General features: G+C 49.9%; 1 long non-coding RNA gene across 1 annotated transcript; it reads right to left on the minus strand.

The window, feature by feature from the left end:
* Positions 1-439: 439 nt before the first annotated feature.
* On the minus strand, positions 440-852 carry LOC117541198. Its single transcript, XR_004568279.1, has 3 exons — positions 767-852; positions 571-658; positions 440-493 (listed from the first exon to the last, which is right to left on the minus strand). It is a non-coding gene; the product is annotated as an uncharacterized LOC117541198 (long non-coding RNA).
* Positions 853-19,955: the final 19,103 nt, after the last annotated feature.

Consider the following 19,955-nt stretch of genomic DNA (forward strand, 5'->3'; position numbering starts at 1 on the left):
GCGAACAAAAACAAGTATTTTAAGTAACATCAATAATCAAACATAGAAATGGCCAATGGTGGGGGGAAAAAATAAATCACATTTTGTCGACCATTTTTTCGAACAGGGTTAGAAATGTATCTGAGTGCTGCATTATTTCTCTGTGGCGTTCGTCCTGTTTTTCTGCCTCGCGTTCTAGGCACTCCAGCACTCCCATAGCACCTTTTCTTTTTTTTGGGGGGGGCTGCTGGGTGGTTCCAGCCTCAGACAGTGATGAGGGTGGTGAGGGGTCTGGATCATCAGCCACATTTGGGGGGGGGAAGGAAGAGGAGCAGGAAGCAGCCTCCGGATCAAAGAGGATTGTGGGGTTTGCCAAGGCTGAGGCAACAAAGACAGGAGGACTAATTGAAGGCATTGCACCTATGGCCTCATCCATGGCCATGAAGAAGGACCATGTTGCAGGGGTTTCTTCCCCCTGATCAGTCCCTGTTCCAGTCCTTGGCCTTTTAAGTTCCTATTGCAAACAAATGCATGTTATAAATCTTTGTTCAGCTTTTTCAAAAACAAACATGTTTTACAATAACAATACACCTTGTATTTCTTTTTTAGGTTCTCCCATTTCTTGGAGGCCTGTTTGTGAGACACATGTTGCCCAAGGTCCAGTTCCTTAATGATTGACCTGTTATCATAGAATATTTAAACAATATATATTGGTGTTAAGGCAATGACCCACAGTGCACATTCATTACTTTCATTGCACAAAATATGAATTGAGTGCATAACTCACTCCCATGCTTCTTTGGCAGCATTGCGTTTTTTGCAGAACAGGTCATCCTTTTCCATTCTTAAAGCAATAAGTGCCTTGGTTTTTACCAGAGTCCCTGAAATTACAAATCACACTTAAGTTTAAACCGATTTCGTAAGTGAATGGATACATGAATTGACACGTGTTGTTAGTTTGATTCCGATTTAGATTTGTACATCTTCAAAATAAAAATCTAATGTAATCATGGCAAATCAAATTAACACGTGTAGATTTATAAATACATGTTCACAAAGGCATGTTTTAGTTAAGGCAACGTATTATTTATCATTTAAAAAAATAACCACGGGCTACCAGATATGTTCGGGTGTATTTCCGTCGCATCCGTCTTCCGTCATATCCGTCATATACTCACCTCCCTCTGCTCCCAGCGCTCTGCTGCCACACACCGGCCGTCTGCGGAACTGCAGCCGGAGGAACTCGGGACAGCTTGTTATGTGTGGGGTGCTATGGTGGGGTCCCATGTACTTGTGCACATAAATAATGTTTCTAATTATTTACAATTAAAAAATATATATATTCTGCGTTACTTTAGCCAACACTTTTATAAGGCCACTAGATTAGATAATTACGAAATGTGTAGATAGAATACATATATTTCAGGTTGTTATTTTGTCATTATGTTTAATGTTTTATTTACCTTTTAGTATTTTTATATAGTATCTGAACTTTGGAGAGGAGTTGGGAGACACACGACACATCAAATCACATCTACAGATCAAGGCGAAGCGAATGGAAGTACTCCCATACTCATAGCGTGAAAATGTTTGTGAAAACGTGTGCAAAGTCTCCGAAAATCCTAAAAATAAGCTCATATTTGAATTCATCATAAAAAAACACATCATTCAGTAAAAACAAGGCCCCACTGATCATCTACTCTCTGAGACGATTCCAGGGATGTCTGGCTTGAGTTTCGACCACCAGGGAAAGTGGACAAAAGTGCCCGAGATCAGCCTCTTAATTTACCCAGGGCTTAGTGCTTGGCTTTGGGCATGAAAATTCAGGAAACTCCCCTGAGTATTTTATTAAATATCTGAACTTTGGAGAGGAGTTGGGGGACACACGACACATCAAATCACATCTAGAGATCAAGACGAAGCTAGTGGAAGTACTCCTAGCGTGTGGAAATGTTTGTAAAAAACGTGTGCAAAGTCTCCGAAAACGGAGCAGTGGCTGTGAAGCTAGCTTTGCGGCTAGCGGTTAGTTGTTATTGTTTGAAGTTGTTGCAACATGACGGAGAAAAAATAAAAATTAATATCTTCTACATATAATAACGGACAAAGTAAAGAATTAAGTGTAGGCTGTGGTGATTGACATTATTCACCCACGGATCTATGGGTTGGGGTATTGTTCCGCACGGACATTTGAGTGAGCCGGACTTCCTGTTTCCGCCGGTCTTCGCTTCCCGGGCATGAAGTTGTTTTACATGGGTGTTCCGATGCTAAATAAAAGTAGAGCTTGTAACTTTGATACCCCGCCTCCGACTCCCGTCTCTCGGCACCACATTGGTGACCCCGACATAAGTCTTGTTGAAGGATCCGAGACTGAACCGAGCATGGCAAGTAACGCCGTTTTTTTCAAACTGCCGGAGTTTTGGGAGACATTTGCAGCTGCATGGTTCGCTCAGGTGGAGGCTCAGTTCGCCCTCCGCGGAGTGGCTGACGACGCAGCACGCTATTTTCACGTCGTTTCGGCGCTGGGGAGCTCCACTGTGACCCGGACGGTGGGCTTTATTACATCTCCTCCTGCCCAGGATAAATATGCAGCGTTCAAGGCTTTCCTGCTAAAGACTTTCGAGCTGTCACGGTCGGAACGGGCCCGACGCCTGCTCGCTATTCATAGCCTGGGGGACAACAAGCCTTCTGACCACATGGAGATGATGCTCAGCCTGCTGGGTACGGAAGAACCTAATTTTTTGTTCATAGAACTGTTTCTTCGGCACATGCCGCCGCATGTATAGACAGCGCTCGCTAACACGGCTATTACTGAGCCCCGCGCTTTGGCCGAAGAAGCTGACCGGTTCTTCCTGGCAACCCAGCGTTTTGCCCCGGAGGTGCTGGCCCCGACACGCAGCGGCACCTTCCCTGGTACAGGCATGCCACCTAGCAGAAGCTCCGGGGCCGACGTCAGCAACTCCAGCCCTGGCCTGTGCTATTACCATGCACGCTATGGGGCGAAAGCGAAGATGTAACAACAATGTAACAAGGTAACGGGAAACGCCAAGGCCTGCGCTCGGTAGTGGCCGCGAGCGTGGGCACATCCAACCGGCTCCTGTTCATCAGGGACACCCTCTCTGGTCGCAGACTCCTTTGTGACACAGGAGCCCAGCGGAGCGTCCTGCCGGCTACCGTGGAGGACGCTGCCGGTGGAGGCCACGGCCCACCTTTAACGTCCGCTAACGACACCCCTATTCGCACCTATGGCACAAAGACAGTGGCCCTGTGCTTCGAGGGTCAGCGGTTTAAGTGGGATTTCGTCACGGCTGACATCTCCTTCACTCTCCTCGGCGCAGACTTCTTGTGCGCTCACGGACTGCTGGTGGACGTCAAGAACAGCCGCCTGGTGGACGCACTGACGTTTGCCTCGTTCACGTGTACCCGCGGCGAGGCGTCATTCAGCGGGCTCTCCAGCTCACTCTCACAGGGCGACAAGTTCCAGCACCTTCTCAGTGAGTTTCCCGACTTGACGCAGCCCACCTTTTCCGCTGCCACTACCAAACATGGGGTAGAGCACCACATTGACACTGAAGGCCCCCCTGTCTACGCTAGGGCCCGGCGGCTCAACCCTGACATGCTGGCAGTCGCCAAGTCAGAGTTCGTCAACATGGAGCGTCTGGGCATCATCCGCCGCTCAGACAGCCCTTGGGCTTCGCCGCTTCACATGGTCCCTAAATCAGCCGGTGGCTGGCGAACGTGTGGTGACTACCGCCGCCTTAACGACGCCACTACGCCAGACCGCTACCCGGTCCCTCACATCCAGGACTTCTCTGCACACCTGGCGGGCAAGCTGGTTTTCTCCAAGGTGGATCTGGTGCGGGGCTACCACCAGGTTCCGGTGCACCCCTCGGACGTCCCCAAAACTGCGGTAATTACGCCGTTTGGGCTTTTCGAGTTCCTGCGTATGCCGTTTGGACTTAAGAACGCAGCTCAGTCCTTTCAGCGGCTGATGGATTCAGCGCTCTGAGACATGCCATTCATCTTCGTCTATTTAGACGACATCCTGGTCGCCAGCTCCTCCTCCGAAGAGCACCAGGCACATCTCCGGGTCCTTTTCGCGAGGCTCAACCAACACGGCCTGATTATCAACCTGGCGAAGTGTCAGTTCGGGTTGTCCTCCATCCATTTCCTCGGGCACCTCATCAGCAAGGACGGGGCCGCCCCCCTCCCGTCGAAAGTGGAGGCCGTGTCTGCCTTTCCACGACCGCCTACAGCTCGGGCGCTCCGAGAGTTCCTCGGGATGGTGACGTTTCATCACCGGTTCATCCGCCGGGCGGCCCACACCATGCGCCCGCTGTACGAGGCCCTCAGGGACAAATCCCCCGGCCAGGCCATAGACTGGACGGCTGAAAGGGAGGTCGCTTTGAACGCCACCAAAGCCGCCCTGAGCGAAGCCGCCATGTTGGCTCACCCAGGGCCAACATCGCTATCACCACCGACGCGTCTGACTACGCAGTGGGCGCGGTGCATGAACAATGGGTCGACGGCGCCTGGCAACCGCTCGCCTTTTTCAGTCGCCAGTTGACTCCCAGGGAGCGCAAGTATAGCGCTTTCGACAGAGAACTCCTTGGTCTCTATTTGGCGGTTCGCCACTTCCGTTTCCTGCTGGAAGGCCGGGAGTTTGCGGCGTTCGTGGATCACAAGCCACTGACCTTCTGTATGTCCAAGGTGGCCGAGCCGTGGTCCGCCCGACAGCAACGCCAGCTTTCGTACATCTCCGAGTACACCACGGACATACGACACATCGCTGGCAAGGCTAACGTGGTCGCGGACTGCCTCTCCAGAGCGGTCATCGGAGCTGTGCAGCTGGGCCTCGATTACCTCCGCATGCCCGCTGACCAGGCCTCTGACCACGGGGTCCAGACACTCAAGGCCTCGGTCACGGGATTACGCCTGGAGGAGGTCACGGTCGGTGACTCTGGCGCAAAGCTGTGGTGTGACGTCTCCACGGGCCAGCCTCGACCGCTGGTCCCTGCGGACTGGCGTCGACCCGTTTTTGAGGCGGTTCACAATCTTTCCCACCCCGGTAGGAAGCCGTCCGTGAAGTTGTTGTCACAGAAGTTCGTGTGGCAGGGGCTTAAGAAGGACGTGAGGTCCTGGGTCGACTCGTGCGTGGCCTGTCAACGGGCCAAAGTCCACCGCCATACTAGGGCCCCTTTTGAACTTTTTGCGGTTCCTGAGAGGAAGTTTGACCATGTCAATGTCGACCTCGTAGGTCCGCTTCCCCCCTCTCACGGTTTCACTTACCTGTTTACGATGGTGGACAGGACGACCTGCTGGCCCGAGGCCGTTCCCCTCGCCTCGACATCAGCTTCCGACGTCGCCCGCGCTTTCATCGGCACGTGGGTGGCGCGATTCGGGACCCCGTCTGACCTCTCCTCTGACCGCGGTTCTCAGTTCACCTCGGAGCTGAGGAACGCTGTTGCTGTGGGTTTGGGGGTCAAGCTGCACCGCACCACTGCATATCACCCCCAGGCTAACGGATTGTGTGAGCGGATTCACCGGTCCATGAAGGCGTCACTGCGTGCCGGCTTGATAGACGGGAACTGGGTGGATAAGCTCCCGTGGGTTATGCTCGGCCTCAGGTGTGCCCCCAAAGAAGACCTGCAGTCCTCGTCGGCGGAGCTCGTCTATGGTCAGATGCTACGGGTCCCTGGGGAATTAATTCCCACCGCCACTGTGCCCTGGTCTGCAGCCGGGCAGCGCTCCTCCCTGCTGGAGACCGCCGGGACATTCACGCCCGTCCCCACGTCGCAGCACAGCAACCCAGCTTTCCGGGTGTCCCCCGGATTACGGTCGGCCGATTTCGTTTTTATTCGCCACGACGCCCACCGCGGTCCCCTGCGGCCCCCTTACGACGGTCCGTTCAGGGTCATACGTCACAGGGACAAGAGCCTGGTGGTGGATGTTGGTGGCAGGCCTGAGACTGTGTCCGTTGATCGGATTAAGCCTGCTCACGTGGACATTTCCAGGCCGTTGGAGTTGGCTCTGCCCCCACGTCGGGGCCGCCCTCCCATGGCCCGCCCCCTGTGGGGATGCCCTCGTTGGCGCCCCTGCCCTCGCCTGCGGCCCCGCCCTCCTCGGCCCCTGTGGTCCGTACGCGCCGGGGTCGGGTGGTACTTCCTCCCAGGCACGAGGATTTTGACTATGGGTGAATATGGGGGGGCTTGTGTGGTGATTGACATTATTCACCCACGGATCTATGGGTTGGGGTATTGTTCCGCACGGACATTTGAGTGAGCCGGACTTCCTGTTTCCGCCGGTCTTCGCTTCCCGGGCATGAAGTTGTTTTACATGGGTGTTCCGATGCTAAATAAAAGTAGAGCTTGTAACTTTGATACCCCGCCTCCGACTCCCGTCTCTCGGCACCACAAGGCTATGCCTGTTTGAAGTTGTTGCTAAGGAAACAACATGACGGAGAAAAAGTATAATCTTCTACATATAATAACGGACAAAGTAAAGAATGAAGTGTCGGCTATGTTTAAATGTTCGGAATTTGACCGTGATGGCCCTCTTGAGTTGCCGTAAAATATGACGAATATGACGGATGACGGATGCGACGGAAATACACCCGAACATATCTGGTAGCCCGAACATATCTGGTACTGACACCTGCATCCATGCAAACTCGCTGTCGGAGGCTTTTATAACCAGGGGCCCAGTCCAATAGTCCATTTAGCTTAGGAACCTTCCTAACCAAGTGAAATGACCCGGAAGTACGTCACTGGCAGCCATGATAAGTGCCGTTCCAATTCTCCAAATGAAAGGAAAGGAGGTTTCAAACTTCCTTTATAACCTCCTTTAGCTTAGGAACCACTGGACCTCCCTAGCTGAAAGGAGAGGAGAAAATTCTGCCCCACAATGCATTGCAGCCGTAGCATTTGCCGTCACTCAACAGTCGGCCGTTCACGGACACAAACGATAATGGGAGAAATTATATCATGAAAGTTACGGTGCTTATTAAGCATTTTAAAACGTATGTGGTAAGTTGCCAAAGTGCTTTGTTTTGAACGTTCATCAGTATTATAATCAAAAAGAGAAATATGAACGTTAGTTTTTACTGAAATGATCAAATAAAGTCAACATTTCACTGAGCTGTGTGGGGTTGTTCAACTTTTAAAAGATGTTTGAATGGTGATATACACAGTGATAGATGTTAAGGACTAACGTTTATAATAAATACATTTGTATTTATTTTAAGATCTTTTAATAGTTCATACAATCATATGTGGACCGGAGGGAGAGGGTGACGAGCATAAGTTTCACTTTCCTTTTTTATTTCAATTCCAACTTTGGTCATGAAGAATATGTTTCTCTGTTGTCCACGTTCATAAAGCATAAAACAACAGCATCAGAGCACGGTGCAGAGTCTCTAGATGAGTTTACAGTAGTCCCTCGTTCTTATTGAACATCCATGTTGTAGTCTGCTGTATAGAAAACTGTAATTTCCATAGTTTCCCAACAGCAGCAGACGCACATTCATGACGTCCGCTGGCGCATCATAAGTCGGATAGTGAAAGTGCATTCGGATTCTCTAGTACCACAGTCTCTTCTCCTAAATCCTTTTGAATTCTCCTATCCACTATCCCTTAACCCTGTGACGTTTCACTCAGAGGTCAAGGAATAGGAGATAGGGTTAGAATTTAGGAGCTAATTTTTGGATTATCGGAACGCAACCCAGGGCTGCACATAACTGGTGCGCAGGTGCGCATGCGCACCTCGGCCAAAAAAAGAGCAGAGAGAGAGAGAGAGAGAAAGAAAGATATTTGCAAGTTGCATATGAACTCAGGGCCGGCCCGTAGCGCTGGCGTTGATTTTCGCCTAGGGCGCCAGATCTGTGGAGGCGCTGCGCTGGTAGTTCTGGGAGGGAAAAAAACATTTTTGACCGTTGGTGCTCATCCTAATCTTCGGCCTTGATGTAACAACATTATAATTAAGTAAATGTAACACCCTTTTCACCCCGGTCACACTTTTCATTTGCCCTGTACGATGGGCGCTGTAAGTGATGAAAATGGGGGATGTTGGCTTATCTGGCGCCCGCAGCTCACAGCCAAAATGCGAGTGAGCGTGGGAGTGAGCGAGGGAGAAAGGGAGGGAGAAAGGGAGGGCGCTGTTGTTATTAGCATCTGGTGCTAGCTGCTCTAACGGAAGAAGAAGATGTTTCTACAATGATGTGGAGGGAGAGTCCTCTCCAGTCAGACTGAGAGGCTGATACTACAGCTCAGTGAGGTAAAGGACTCTTGAGTGTTTAGATAGTTCACTTTAGTCTAAGTTCAAACGGTTTGGTCACAATTTATGTAAACACATATTTTCAAGGCACTCCTTTATAATTATTGGGATAAACAGGTTTGAAATCATTCCAATGTATACTATAGGACAGTAACCAAACATATCCTTTTAAAACTGGACTTTCGACCCAAACCCAGCTGTTGACTTGTGGATGCAAGCATCTAATCGCAGACTCAACCAGAGAGAAAGAAGTAGGCCTACATCATCAGCTACCATGTCTGACAGAGAGGAAGACAGTGAGGAGAACAGTCAGGAGGGTAGTGATGACAGCTTGTAGGATTACTGGTCGTGCTAATGTTGTCTTGTGTTCGCCTCTGCATGTGTGTTCTGTGTTCACCTCTGCATGTGTGTTCTGTGTTCACCTCTGTGTGTTCTGTGCTGTGTGTCTGACAAATAAAGACCGGTTTATTTATTTCAATTTAAGGATGAGCACCAAGCAACATCTCCAGGTGCTCCTTTGAGAACCAGGCCAAACAAGTTATGTGCACCCCTGTTTATAACCCACTACACCTCCGCCCTGATTGCTTTGGACCAGCCCTCAATATGGCGGACCCTTCGCGTGAACGCGCAAACGGAGGGGTAGGGTGTAGGGGGCGGTTTGGGAATGGGCCGTAGTCTGCGCACCACTGGGTCCGTCCAGCACTAGCAGCACAGACATACCTGCTTAATAACACCTCCCTGCCTGTTGTGCCATGCGTAATGGCACATCCCCGTCCCTGGAGAAAACATACCTGTTTTCCTGACGGGGTGAAGGCTGGGAACAATACATACCGACCGCTGTGAGAAAGTAGAGACGAAGGTCCCACCTTGTCCTGCGATCATAGAGGGGGAACAGCCGCTCTCTCCGTGTCAGCCAGGTAGGAGAGCTCTCAGCTGGATCCCTGACGTCACTCACTCTGACAGGACACCCAGTACAGGGCGTGTCAGAGAGGAAAGGGAGACATCCCTCAAATAAAATTGAATAAATGAACAGGGGGAAGACCAAGATGCAGCCGTGCAAATATCTTCCACTGACATTCCTCCGCGCCACACCGAGGAGGAGGACATTCCTCTGGTTGAGTGCGCTTTGATATTCTCCGGGGGCTCCACCCCAGAGGAGACATATGCCTGTGACACAGCCTCACACAGCCAGTGTGACAGCCGTTGTGTAGACAGAGGTTGCCCGATCGAGCTCTCTCTGTAGTGCACAAACAGGCGCTGAGAACGGCGCAATGCCGCCGTGCGTGCCACATAGCAGGACAGCGCGCGCACCGGGCAGAGGAGATGAGATGTTTCTTCTTCCTCCGACCTGTAAGGAGGGGGGAAGAAGCCAGCCAGGGTGATCACTCTTGACCTACAAGAGTTGTGATGACCTTATAGGCATGAAGCCGGGTTAGGGCGTAAAACAGCTGAACTGCATCTCCATGGATCCGGAGACATGACGGAGCCACCGGGAAAGCAGACAGATCACCCTTTCCTCTGATAGAGCCAAAAGTAGTACCAGTGCATGACATTAAGGATTTTGGGAGATGGCCCTATGGGCCATCTAAGCTAATTTACAGATGGCCCTGAGCCCAATAGAGATTGCCCTGAAAAATGCGCGCGGACGAAATGACGCACGAAGGGTTTGGGGGGCCTCCCCCTAGAACATTTAGATTTGTGCAGGTCTTAGATGCTGTCTGGTGCATTCTCTAGACTGAATTATAAGATGAACCACCACAATATTGTATTGTACAATTTCAATTGTATTCTTCATTTCACTTGTTTGTTTGTTCTTGTTTGTGTTTGCTCGCTTGCATGCCCTGCATAGCTATAAGAAATACTTAAGTTGTTGGTCAAGACACTTTCCATCTGATGAAGGCAAATGCCTTCCCAGATGTAAAAAAGTAGAAAACATTACATTCAGTTATAACTGCCAAAACAAACATTATTTACACTATTATGGCCCCTGTTAAAAATGTTTGTAATGTTATCTACTGTAAATTGGTCGAACGAATGCCTCCTCATCCGGAAGCTGACCGAGCAGCAGTCGAGAGGAGCCGAGCGCATCCGCGAAGCACACAAAATGGCGCCGTCAGAGTTCCCGTTAGCCGGCAAATCTAAATCTCTTCGGTCAAAATAATTTCCCTTTAGCCCAATACCGCTTCAGTTGCGCCACTTATGTGACAGACAAGAAGAGTATGTGACAGACATGAATAGTCAATTCTAATGTCTAACACTTAATGTGGAGAAAGATATCCTGTGTGGGTTGATTGTGCGTTGATCTGTTGGTAATGCCTCGGGGTTCCGGTGGGCATGTAAACAAATGCATAATGCTGCGCTATACTTTGTGGCCTCACCCAGTTGCATAGCGACACTTATTGTTTAGGTGTCTTTTAATAAGCAGGTAGTCATATCATTAGCTAGAACTAGCTGGATCTGATCGATATGGACATAAACGCGAGTGAAGTCTAATCTGACGGGAGAGAGAGATCAGCTGCTGCTGACGAGTCGACACGCAGCTCTGCATGATCACATGCAGCGGTGAGCGGACAAAACACACACTTCAGGTTAGAATATCACACATAGCTATTTTAATTACCTCTCAAACTAACTGAACTAGTTATAGATATGTTTAGTTTTACTGTCGGGTCACTCATTACTGGATCCGCGAGCTGCATGATACTGGCATAATAGATTGCCCGATCGGGCAACCAGCAGGTGAGGCTTCATTGCCCGAGCTAAATACTAGATGGCCCCGGGCCATCGGGCAGTCCTTAATGTCGAGCCCTGAGTACTACTTTGGCTGAATACAGTTAAGGGGAACCTGATCAGGTTCAAATGGGGTTTTTCTTTAGTGCGCGTAACACCAAAGCCAAATCCCACTGAGGCGCCAGTGTGCGTGACACAGGTCTGAGTCTCCATACTCCTCGCATAGCACGGCTGCTGCATTCTGCGAGCCCCACGGTTAAATTCGGCGGAAATAACACTGTTCCTGGGATAACGGGAGTGTTTCTTGTATCCCATAGAACTGCTGGGGGGAGAGGCTTCTCTGTGATGTGCCGTAATGGTCGTCATGGTGACGTGCCACGCCCTCGCCGCTGCTGCCCGTGAAGCAAAAAAGCTGCGAGGGAGTTTCCACACGCTGCATTCCACTCTGTCTCTCATCATGAGGCGCGTACATGCCCAGAGGATGAGAGGTGTGTGTATGCTGTCCTCACGAGGCGTTATAACAGTGCTCGTGGATTTATTATGACCGTGTGTAAGGCATATCTGGGACAGAGGAATGCCTCGAGCTCTGCAGTTTATAAACCAATAGGTTAAAACAGCAGGCTTCTGCAGTGAATGAAGCACCTCTGGAGACTCCCCCTGTGGGGGAGACCCAGGGGAATCCCCCCTGTGACCAGCTGACGCTAATGCCGAGCAGCTACGTTACGGAGAGGGCTGTGTGGTTTGTGACACGCCGGAGGAGAGCTGTCAGTTTCTCACTCGCTGCCAGAGAGCGCTCTGCTGCTGGCTGAGTTTTTAATTCCACTCCAGATAACGTTTGTCTGAGAGGGAAGGGAACAGCTCTTCTTCCAACTTGTTATGAAACCCAGGCTTTGACAGATGCGATACGTGATGTACCGTCCGTCTGTAAAGCGACTTCCTCCCTGGAGCGAGCCAGCAACTAGCAGGTCGTCCAAAGGAAACCACCCTCTCATCCCTCCTCTGTGTAGCGGCTCCAGCCTTCTCTACACAAGAATGGGAGGAGACAGGAAATATCCAAACGGCAGACAATTGTCTGGTCTGATATTCCCTGAAATGAGAAACCGCAGGAATTTCCTGTGTTTCGGGATGATGGGTACGTGGAAGTATGCATCCTTCAGGTGGAAGTGAACCAGTCGTCCTGGTGAACACATTCCAGCCCCTGTTTGATCGTCAGCATGTGGAATACTGACAGATCGAGGATGTCTCATTGCCCCAGTCTTTTTCGGGATTAGAAAAATAACGGGAGTGAAAACCCCTGATTTTCCTCCCTTTGAGGAAACCTGGAAATATCCTCTTTCAACAGGAGTTCCAGCAGCTCGGATTTGGAGCGCAAGACATAGCTTCTGGGAGGACAGGAGTGTTTCCTGTATCCCATTGAACTGTGGGGGGCTTTTTCGTCACCACGCTGCGGGGTGTGACATGTCGAAGGAGAGCTGTCAGCGTGTCCACTCCACTCTCTGCCGTGAGAGTCGTGCTCTCATGCGGGCTGAGTTCAATTCCACCCAGGTAAACAATACTCTGGGCTGGAATAGGACAGCTCTTTTCCCAATTTATCATGAAACCCAGCTTTGACAGATACGATATGAGTTGTACCGTCTGTAAAGCCGCTTCCACCCTGGAGCGAGCCATGCAGCAGCAGGTCGTCCAGGTAAAAATAGTACTCTCATCCCTCCTCTGTGTAGCGGCTGCCACGCCGTCTCTACACACTTTGAAAAAGTACGAGGAGCCAGGGAATAGCCGAACGACAGACGGTTGTACTGGTACGCTATTCCCTGGAATGAAAACCGCAGGAATTTCCTGTGTTGCGGAATGATGGGTACATGGAAGTATGCATCCTTAGGTCTATAGAGGTGAACCAATCTCCCTGGTGACCACACTCTAGCACCCTTTTGACCGTCAGCATGTGAAAAGGCCTTTTCATTATTGCCTTGTTGAAAGCTGACAGGTCGAGGATGGGTCTCATTCCCCCTGTCTTTTTCGGGATAAGAAAATAGCGGGAGTAATACCCCTGATTTTCTTCCTCCTGGGGAACCCTGGAAATAGCCTCTTTCAACAGGAGTTCCCGTAGCTCTGCTTGGAGCGCAAGACACTGTTCACGGCATGTCACCTGTATCCCGTTGAACTGTGGGGGGGAGGCGAACTGCAGGGTGTACCCTCTGCTGATCAGCCTGTGCATCCATCCGTCCATCAAACACATGCGCTGCCACGCCGAGAAACACTCTGACAGCAGGCGCGCATGCTCGAGATGTGTTGTGGTTGTCATGACGACGAGCCACTCCAAAGCCCTCGCCGCCGCTGCCCGTGAGACAACCCAAGGTGGGCCTAGAGCGAAAGGGCTGTGCGGAGGCCTCCACACGCTGCGTATCACTCCGCCTCGCATCATGAGACGTGTACACGCTCAGAGGATGGATGGAGGTGTGTGCAGTAATATCCACATGAGGCGTTAACACTGCGCTCATGGGCTTATTATGACCGTGTATAGGTGGCGTATCTCGGACAGAAGAATGCCGCGAGGTCTGTGGTTTAATAACCGAAGAGTCATAACCGTCATAACCATCAGAAGCCTGTCGCGAACCATGCCGCCTACTAATCATCAGATTGGAGGCAGTTGGTGTAATTATTGTGCTCCGCAGCTTATTAATCGATAGATTAAATAGCGCAGGCTTTTGTACCGAACCCGGCTGGCTATTAACCGACAGGTCATAGGCAGCTCCCAGGGTGGGGGATATGTGACACACATTTGTAACTGATGACTCAGACCACATGTTAGGAAATAAACGACTTTTATTTCGATCACACTCCCCCCCAAACCGTCAAGGCCGGCTTTGTTTTTTCAGCGGCTCTCGTGGAGTAGACGCCGAACGGGAGTACCTCACTCCCTTCTTACCCCCCCTCTCTTGTGGGGGCCCGTAGGTGCGGGACGGTGCCCTGGAGGTGCGGGTCGGTGCCCCAGCCGCCGCTGACGGACGATTCTGACGCCTCGGCTGCTGTTGCTGCTGGTGTCTGTCCGTCTGCCGCTGTGGTCGGGTTGGCGGCTGCTGCTGCCGCTGGTGTCGCTGCTGCTTCACCGCTGGCTGGAGCCACCCGACGTGCTGGTGGATATCCTCCGCCTGCTCCGAAGCCGCCTTCATGGAATCAACCATGGCCAGGAACTGGGGCCCGAACAGCCCGTCCGAGCTGATCGGAGCGTCCAGTAAGACCTTCCTGGCTGGCTCTGTGACCGCTGCCTGCTGTAACCAGAGGTGACGCTGGATCTGTGTCATCCAGGCCGTAATCCTCGCCTGGGACACCGCCACGGCTGCGCACAGCATGAGCGCCGTGCTGACCGCCTTAGCGATCTCCTCCGCCTCCTCTGGAACCACGGTGGTGGATCGCTCGACCAACGTCACCACCGAGTTGGTCAGCAAAGCGATATTGTTTGCCGCTGCCGACGCCTGGAACGCACACTGGTGCGCCCGGTCAGCCTGGCGGGCGACATACTGGCCCTTGGGATCGGTCAACATAGGGCGCCGTCCGGCGACCAAGTTGGCCTGTCTCACCCCGAAAAATGCCGTTAAGCTCGGTTCCAGAGCGGGGGTGGTTGGGAAAACCTCATCTGTGAAACCCTCCACCTTGGTGAAGGGGACAAAGGTGGCCACCGGAGCCCTCAAGCTCCTCGGGTTCGCCACTGCACCTTCCTGATAACGCCTAATGGCGGGGAAGCGCGGCCAGATCGGATCACTCCTGCCCGTCTGCACCTGGGAAAACACGCCCGCCATGTCGTCCAGAGCCACCCTCTCCCGTACTCCTGGAACGGGGAGACCTCTACATGCTGCTGCCTTGCCGATTATTTCCGGCAGCTCCAGCATGATGCCTCCCAATGCCGGTAGCGCCGTGGCCACGGAGAAGGGGACCACGTGCTCCACCGCCACCTCTGACTCTCGCTCCGACCCCGTCTCCCCCGTCCGGGGAAGAAGGGGAAGGGGAGAGCCGCATGGTGAGCCCTGGAGGGAGGCGGGGAAGGAGTCGTCCGACTCCTGCCCCCCACTCGCCTCCATACACAGGCTGTCCTGGATGGGCTCCTGCCCACCCCAGACGTCTTCCTCCCCCGCAGCAGCTAGAGCGTCCGCCCTTCGCTTCCTGTCGGATGAAGGAAGACGCACACAGTGAGGACATGCGACCTGCTGGCTGAGAGCCGCGTCCGCGTGCTCTGGCCCCAGACAGGCTGCGCATATCGGATGTAAATCGTAGCTCATAATGTAGCCCGTATTGCACGAAGGGCACATACGGACACACTCTTTATTGCTCATAATGTTGCTTTTCTCGTGCTTCAGTAAACTGCTGGTTGCTGAAGAAAAGAGGGGAGCAGATCGCCGGGCAACCTCCCTATTTATACCGGAAGGAGGCCCGAGGGTGGGCGTGGACTACAAGTGTTTTCAGTACTGCGCGGGGGCGCAGAAGGGTAAACCCAATAGCGATAGCCTTAGAGGGCGAAGCCATATACGAAATAGAACCACGATTTATTCAACCATAAACAATACGGAGGCTAAATAAAGTTCTGATTGGTCAATTCAGAACATGTGACATGTTGTTAATCCAGTAGAACAAACCGCTGTCAAGGACTGTAATGACCATTGCTAAGGAGGATCAAGAAAGAAGGAAAAGAGGTTCAAATACAAAATAAATCTTAACAATGAAAATGTTTCCACACAAATCATAATGTTTTGCAAATGATTTAGTGGCAAATATTGAATTTACATTTATTCAATTCATTTATTATTATTATTGCCACAAAAAATTAAAGGGTGGCCAACACGCCATGAAATGGGAAATAATTAGCTCTAACGAAGAGTGGGATTAAAGGAAAAATAAATATGCTTGCCATGTTGTGTTTTTGGTGGTATTTGTGCTTGTGAAATGTTGAAGTGATCCTACTGACTATCTTTATTTCTCCTGTTTTTTTGTTGTTTTTGTCTGAGATGGGAATGTCATCTCCTATATGTTATTGTTATGTCCATGTTTGTGTCTTTAGCCTGTACACAATTAATTAACCTGCTGCTCTAGATCAGGGATGGGCAACTTGGATGGTGGTGGAGGCCACATAATTGATGTACTGGCCACCAGGGGGCCGCAGATTCACTTGGGACACACGCACACACATTCCATGTATTTCCATGTAGTTATTAACAAATATACTAAGTCTGACATCTTCATTGACATAATAATAATAATATATTTATTTTGTTAGCGCTTTTACAGGTGCTCAAAGACGCTTTACAGATGTTACAATCTTTCAGGGAACATCCTCTAATAAGCTCACTAAACAAATATCAGTTCACAGAAATGTTATTTAATTTGTACAAGTGGCATTTTTGTATTGAACAGGTTATTAAACAGTGGAATAAAACTATTTTAAACTATTGGAAAGCACGGAAAATGTGTGTGTATTAAGATTAACCATTAAGATGACATAAACATGAAGTCATGAACACTAACCCAGACATTAGTTGTCTAACTTGAACCTAGCTAAGACACTTGTAGCCAATCTCTGCTGACGCACAATAAGGGGAATGTCAACACAGACACCTGTCAACCCGCACTCTGCTGTTCCTCAGCGCCGCTCCCCCTCCCTCCCGCTGAAATTATGAATGAAAAGTGTGCTGCCCCTTTAAGAGGGCCTGCAAAGGGTTTTGGGTTTTGCACTGGATGTCCATAAATGCTTGCCATAGTTTCCTGTTTCTGTCTGTCTATGGAGCACATGGGTTGTTTCCTGCCAACAAAATTCTTGCTCAAATCCTAGGGTCTTTATGTCTGTAAGTATCATTCCATATATTGTCCGTGTATACTTAGTTGCACATTTAAATTGATTATATGCAAACATGAAGAACAATGAATGATGCTAAACTTGTTAGCCTGTGAACAGCAGTGGAAATGTTTGTAGCATTTATGCTAACAGGTACTCTGTTGTTTGGAATGTTTGTTTTAGTCTAGTTTCTTTGTTTATTTAGTGTTTAATGTGACAACGTCTCATGACTTTGGGTTTGTTTGTATTTCAGTTTTACAAAAATGGAAATGGAAATGAAAATGGAACTTAATCAGTAAACATCCAAAACTGAGCTGCTGTCTCCTGGGTGTTTATTTCCGTGTTAAGCTATCTGCCAAGCCTGCAATCCGAAAAGTATTCTTGCGAGGGCAGAATAGTAAAAAGACACACGCCTGTAGGATTTGCCACAGAAGATGGGATACCAGTAGAAACAACCGCATTCTTCTGTCATCAAAGCTACAGTCTACATGATGGCAGACAACAATGATGAGTGGGAAACACGATCACAATGCTCCAACACCTCACGTTCAAGCCGCATGTCCTCAGTCAACACCATGGCAGCTAGAGCTCGTGCAAAAGCAGAGGCTGCACGTGTCCAGGCCTCTTTTGCACAAAGAGAAGCTGACATGATTAAAGCACAGGCATCTATTGATGCTGAAGCTACAAGAAAGAAAGCGGAGCTTAAAGCTAGTCTCAACACATTGCGGCTAGAAAGTGCTGCTGCAGTTGCCATCGCTGAAGCTGAAGTTCTCGAAGCAGCTGCTGAGGATGCATATGGAGATCCAGATCGTGCAAGCCTAAAGAGTGCGTACACTGAGTGGTACAAGGGGAATCCAGCACCTGACTCTCACCAAGACTCAAAGCCACAACAACCCATACCCACACCGGGGTGCCAGCACGCAATGGACGACGGTGAGCAAGCTAAAGGCTACATGGGAAGAGGTGCTGTACAGCCACGTGGGGTCATTGAAGGTGGATTTCCTAAACTACCTGCTCAACATGCACACAATCAGGAGCGAGATGCCAGCCAGATATATAGCCCTGCTGAAGGTCCATCCAGAAACATCTACAGTCATCATGGGCAGTCACACGCAGCAAGACCATCCAGTCATGTTCAGCAATCTGCTCAGCCACATGCAGATGTTTCACCCAGAGCCAATGAGTCTCATTCATCAGCTACAGCAGATTTGGCCAAGTATTTAATACGTCGGGAAATGGTTAGCTCCGGGCTATTACAGTTTGATGACCAGCCGGAAAACTATTGGGCCTGGAAAGCATCATTCCTCAGTTCCACAGAGGGCTTGAACCTGTCATCAAGAGAAGAGCTCGACCTCCTGTGTAAATGGCTTGGACCGAAATCCTTTGAACATGCAAAGAGAATCAGAACGGTTCACATCCATAATGCGGAAGCAGGTGTCAATATGCTATGGCAAAGGTTGGAAGATTGTTATGGGTCACCTGAAGCAATAGAAAATGCACTCCTCAAAAAAGTCGATGATTTCGAAAATCAACAACAGAGAAAATCAAAAGTTGAGGGAGTTGGGAGACATTCTTCTGGAGCTTGAAGCCGCCAAGACAGATGGATTTCTATCTGGTCTGAGCTACCTAGACACATCCCGTGGCATCACTCCCATCGTCCAAAAGCTGCCATATTCCCTGCATGACAAGTGGGTCTCTCTAGCATCACGTTACAAAGAAACACACAGAGTATCGTATCCACCATTCTTTATCTTTGCAAAGTATGTTTGTGACCAAGCCAAGATACTCAATGATCCAAGCTTTGCCCAGCTCCCAGGTGGTCCGAGTATAAGCAAGACTGAGAAGCCTTTCAAACCCAACATGAGAACGCCAGTCTCTGTAAGGAGGACAGAGGTCTCAGCAAACTTTGATAACAGCTATGAAAGCTCAGCAGCAAAAAGAGCTGTCGACCCAGATAAGCAATGTCCACTCCACCACAAACCACACCCTCTCAGGAATTGCTGTGGTTTCAGGTATACATCTCTGGATGAGAGAAAAACCTATCTTAAGGATTCAAACATTTGCTTTAGGTGCTGTGCATCAACCAGCCACCAAACCAAAGACTGTGACAAAAAGGTTCAGTGCAGAGAGTGCAACAGTGACCGCCACCCTACTGCACTACATCCAGGACCGGCTCCATGGACAACAGGGGCCGCCGTAACCTCAAGATATCAAGGCGGGGAGCAAGACGAATCTCCTGCTTTCGCTGTCACGTCAAAATGCACTGACATCTGTGGGACTGAAGTAAAGCCAAGATCATGCACCAAGATTTGTTTAGTCTGAGTGTATCCAGCAGGCCAGAGAGAGAGAGCTGTCAAAATGTATGTTGTCCTAGATGAGCAGAGTCCTTGGCAAAAACAACGTTTTTTGAACTCTTTGACGTTAATGATGACACAGCATCCTATACACTGAAGACATGTTCAGGAGTCTTTGAAACCTCAGGGCGACGAGCAAACAATTACATAATGGAGGCATTGGATGGCAAAACGTGTATTTCACTTCCCACTCTAATCGAATGTGATTGTGTCCCAGATGACAAATCTGAAATTCCCATGCCTGAGATCGCAAAACAGTATACACATCTCAACCGGGTTGAGGACAAGATCCCTGCACTAGATTCTACGGCAGAGATTCTCATACTGCTTGGCCGAGATATACCACAGGCACATACAGTTCGGGAGCTGTGCAATGGACCCCACAACGCCCCATATGCTCAACGCCTCGACCTAGGTTGGGTGATCATAGGAGAAGTCTGTCTTGGAAAAGCCCACAAACTAGACAGCGTCAATGTCTACAGGACAAACGTGCTGAGTAATGGACGTACATCTCTTTTTGACCCTTGCATTAACAATCTGCACATCAAAGAGTGAGTGGACACTCCAAAAAACAAAAATACCATTCATTTTTTTAAAATATGTTGTGTAGTAATAGATGTATTTATTTCTCTTCTCAAGAGAGTACCAGAATGTGTATTTTATGTTAGTATTTCAAAAAATCTCCTGGGGGAGAATCCCCCCAGACCCCCCTGCAGGGGTTGGGCTTTCAGCATGTCAACTCTTTCACCTGTGGGGAAATTGCAGGATTGGCTCCAGGTCGCCCTTTTTATTTACTACAAGAC

The sequence above is a fragment of the Gymnodraco acuticeps genome, unplaced genomic scaffold (assembly GCF_902827175.1).
Source record: "Gymnodraco acuticeps unplaced genomic scaffold, fGymAcu1.1, whole genome shotgun sequence".
Taxonomy (NCBI): Eukaryota; Metazoa; Chordata; class Actinopteri; order Perciformes; family Bathydraconidae; genus Gymnodraco; species Gymnodraco acuticeps.